This window comes from Neofelis nebulosa, chromosome 2 (assembly GCF_028018385.1).
Source record: "Neofelis nebulosa isolate mNeoNeb1 chromosome 2, mNeoNeb1.pri, whole genome shotgun sequence".
Lineage (NCBI taxonomy): Eukaryota > Metazoa > Chordata > Mammalia > Carnivora > Felidae > Neofelis > Neofelis nebulosa.
This window is the reverse complement of record NC_080783.1, coordinates 128,181,090-128,185,418: the sequence shown is the minus strand read 5'-3', so window position 1 is coordinate 128,185,418 and position 4,329 is coordinate 128,181,090. Positions and strand designations below refer to the sequence as shown.

General features: G+C 52.5%; 1 long non-coding RNA gene across 1 annotated transcript; it reads right to left on the bottom strand.

The window, feature by feature from the left end:
• Positions 1-2,757: 2,757 nt before the first annotated feature.
• Positions 2,758-3,984, bottom strand: LOC131504224 (uncharacterized). The gene is made up of 2 exons (XR_009257869.1): positions 3,831-3,984; positions 2,758-3,037 (listed from the first exon to the last, which is right to left on the bottom strand). It is a non-coding gene; the product is annotated as an uncharacterized LOC131504224 (long non-coding RNA).
• Between the last annotated feature and the right edge of the window lie 345 nt (positions 3,985-4,329).

Sequence of the window (4,329 nt, the reverse complement as noted above, 5' to 3'; positions counted from 1 at the left end):
AGTCACACCCCACCCCTCCCGCCTTCTGACACTGTCCTGGTCCGTGCCCCGCCATCTCTGGCCTGGACAATGCTTTACAGCTCCTCTCTGTTCTCTACACGCCAAAGCCAAGAGTGAGCTTTTGAAGATATAAATCAGGTTGTGTCACCTCTCAGTTCAAATTTCTTCAATGGCTTCTCATGGCACGCAGAACAAACTCCAGACTCCTTCCCTGACATGGGCCCTGTGCCTTTCCTTCTTCACACCCTCTGCCCTGGGCTGGCCATGCTCCCGCCGTGATGGCTTCCTCGTATTGCACCAACACTCCCTCCCACCTCAGGGCCTTTGCCCCTACAGTGCTCTGTGCCAGGGGCTCTCTCTCCCTGATCCTCACATGGCTCCTGCTTCAAACCTTCACTTCATTCAGGTCTCCACAGAAATGGCACCCCCTTGGAGAGGTCTCCTGGCCTCCCCAAGAGAGCATCTCCCCCCACCATTCTCTAACCCTTCACCCTACTTTATTTATTTATTTATTTTTTCATTAAGTAATCTCTACATCCAACATGGGCCTCAAACTCATGACCCCAAGATCAAGAGTCGGATGCTCTACCCACTGGGCCAGCCAGGCGCCCCTACCCTGCTTTATTTTTCCTCACAGCACTTACCACTGTTGACATGGCTTGTCTGAGAAAGTCTTTATTTCTCTTTCACTTCGGAAGGATAATTTCACTTGCTCTGGAATTCTAGGTGGGTTTTTTTTTTTAATTCCAACATTTTAAATATTACATTCCGCTTTGATCTTGCTTGCATGGCGTCTGAAGACAAGTCCAATGTACTCTTACTGTTGTTCTTTATAGGCAAAACACATTTTTCCTTCTGGCTTCTTTCAAGATTTGCTCTTTGTACTGATTTTCTGCAGTTTGAATGTGGTACATCTACATGTAGATTTTGGGGGGATTTATCCTGACTGGTATTCTCTGTTAACATTATACATTTATTTGCTTATTTGTTTACTGACTATCACCCACGGGAGAATGTAAATTCATGAGGGCAGAGACTTTGTGTGATTCACTGCTTTATTCCCACTCTCTGGAACAGTCACAGAAGCTAGTGACATTCAGTAAATATTTGTTGAATAATGAATGAGTAATCATATAGAGAGCCTCTAATAAGTTTGTGTAAGAGAGCAATATCATATAATGTGATTCACCCTATAAAATGTCACTATGTTTTCTTTCCTTGATGCAAAGTTGTCCAATCTATTTTTATATTTCAGCATAAAGTTGGCAGCTGCACTTTCTTGGAATAATAACAAATACCACTGAGTAATTACTACAGGGCAAATACCATTTGATGGGTTTCACATGCATTAACTCATTAAATCTTCACAGGAACTCTTTGAGGTCAGTGTAATTATGATTCCCATTTCAGAGATGAAGAAACCGAGGTACGGAGAGGCTAGTTTGTTCAAAGTCACAAAGATACCAAGGGTTAGAGCTGGAATTTGAATTTGTGAAGTGTGGCCCCCAAGTGCACAAGCTTCCTTGGGCTCAATGTCTGACTTGTGCCTTATTTCCTTTCTTCATTCAGGGGTGACTTACATGGTCACGTGCACTACTCCCAGATGGACAGCTCGGTGAACATCTCTGTGTACCATAGCTCTGTGATGGCTGCCCGGATCTGGGACTTGCACTTGACCCATGCCTCCCAGGCCACCTGGTGTCCCTTTCAGTCGTTTCCCCCCAAAGCTACCCCTAGCTGAATCTTTATCTCTAGTTGATATTGAGAAGGACTGTTTCTCATTCTATCCTCTTTACTTCTTTCAAAACAAGTGTTAAAATCCTTTTCTTTTGTGATTAAATGAAAAGTAAGAACATTATAATTTGACAGTCTATTCATACCAAATTTGGGAGCCAACCAACAAGTTAGTGGTCTCTCCCTACCCCAACGACCCCACCCCGTTCTGAAGTGCCTTCCTGAGTCTCCTAGACTGAGGAAGAAGTAGGCCTTTGGGGCCTTCTGCACGTTTGTCACAGTGTCGGGTCTGTGGTGGGTATGCATGAACCTACACCTGTTGGTGGGTACGTGGATGGATTGATCATCTCTGTGAATGGTCCATCCCTGCCCTTGTGAAGTTCCTGGGGAGAGGCCTGCCCAGTCGGGGGTCATGAGATCAAGTGCCTCAGGCTGCCAGACCGGTACCATCAACTGTCCGTTGCCTCCTGGGGGTCCCTGGCTGGACTCGTACACCCCTGCCCTGTATTCACAGTGGATGCTCACCGCCCTCCCCCCAGCCCCATCTCCGTCCCCACACTTACCCTGGCATCCTGGTGGCTTTCTCCCAACAGACTTGCCCCTTCCTGAACTTCCACTGGGCCTACTTCTACTCTGCACCCTCTGCTTCCTCCCTCCTGGGGCTGCGGCTAGGCCGGGGCAGTCCAGGACCAAAGCTACGGGGGGTGTCACAGTCCAGGACGGAGCGCTTTCATCTCCGGTGGGGTGGGGGACGGTGCAGTTCAAAGGGGAGAGAAGTCCACGGATGTTTCTTTGCAGGTGGGGATTGGGCCCGGCCTCCTGTAAGTATTGCCCTTGAGAGCCCAGAGTGCTGTGTGTCCCTGGTCATTCCATCCCCAACAGCCACACACTTTGTGGTGGAGAACCCGGAGGGGCAGTAACAGTTGGGGGACCTCAACTCCCAGTCTGAGGCTCCCTCCTGCCGCTCACCCCCAGCCCTCCTCAGTTTCTGCCCAGGTCTTGGAAATACTTAGGAGTACCTGGGAGCTAATGCATGTTTTTATTTTAATAAACAGCAGAGAAGAGAGAGGTAGCAGGGGAGGGAGAGAGAGAGGGATGGCACAGGGGGGGAGGGTGCAGAGCAGGCTGTCTAGGACCCAGTGGGACAGCAGCACAGGGGACAACCCACGAGGAGGGGGACATGATCCCCATCCAGATTAAAGCTGGTAGGGGGACACCTTGAGGCAGCAGGCATGGGCCCGGTGAGGGTGGGGCAGCTGTGGCTTTCTTCCTGGAGGGATGCTGAGGCGCCAGTTTGTACAACCTTGGGGGCGGGGAAGTGGAGGGGGTCCTGTGACCCTCTTGTCCTGGCCTCTTCCTCTCCCTTTCTCACCCCGCGCAGCCAGGTTGGCCATGAGCTCCAAAGCTCCCCAGCCTCCCTGGGGACAGTTTAAGAGGAGCAGAACCAGGATGGAGACGCAGGGCCCAGCTCCGTGCTGCTAGAACCCCCTCAGCCCACAGCTGTCCCCCTGCTCCAGCCCATTTCGTGCCTGCTCAGAGCTCGCTGACTGCACAGACCAGGTCCCCCACTCCCCGGGCCCTTTCCCAGTGTCAGCAGCAATTTCCCGGCAGGCCTGGTGACAGTAGCCTGAGCCAGCCCAGGGGAAACCCAATGCCATGGCGTCAGCAGCGGGTGCCCCCTGGTGTCTGGGGAATGGGGCTGAGACTGTGCAGAGCTGAGCTGCCCGAGCGGCAGAACTGCCCCCCCCCAGCCCCCCACAGCTCCCTGTCCTTTCCACACTTTGTGGAGGCAGTCATGCCCTCTCCCCTGCACCCAGGGACCCTGGCCAAGACGCTTCTTTCCAGACCCAAGCTGGAAAATGTCACCCACACCCTGGAGACAGTGCCTGTCCCAGACAGCCCAGGCCCTTCCTCCCCCGGTTGGTGTGAGGGCCCTGCTTCAGGGAGGAGCAGAGCGGCCTCGGCCCTTCCCCTCCCGATTCTAACCTAGCTCCAGCACTCAGAGAGACATCTTCGTCCGGCCCCTTCGATGGCCAACAGCCCATGCCTTCTGCCTCTGGTTTTACCTTGTTACTGGGTCTGTGCAGAACACTCACCTTCTCCGTTAGCCAGAATGCTCCCTGGGGGTGGAATGGGTTTCCTCTCTCCTGTGTATTCCTTTCAGGTCGGTAGGGGTGTTTTTCAAAAGCTGGTCCTCAAGGGCAGAGACTGGTCATATTTTATTTAGTCCAATTGCCTCTTAGCAGACTTGACTACAGTCGATCCGCATGGACACTTACATCCTAAATCAAAATGAGGGAACACTACTGTGTGCGTCGTTTTCCTGGATAATGCGTGTGCCCCCCGCACTTGGCATCAGAGCAGGGGCTAAGCTGAGGTTTGCTGCACCGGATCAGATGGACTTGACCTATAGAAGGTGGCATGACTCATGGTGGAGGGGAGGCTCTGAGACCGGTCCCAGCCTGGAGGGGCGGGGAGATGTAGCCAGAGGCTCGGGACAGTGGGCAAGGGGCCGTTCATTTGGTTTGGGCCTGAGTCCTGGCTAATGTCCAGTTATACTCTTTCCTTGGGGCTAGCAGCCCCTCTGTTGCTGAT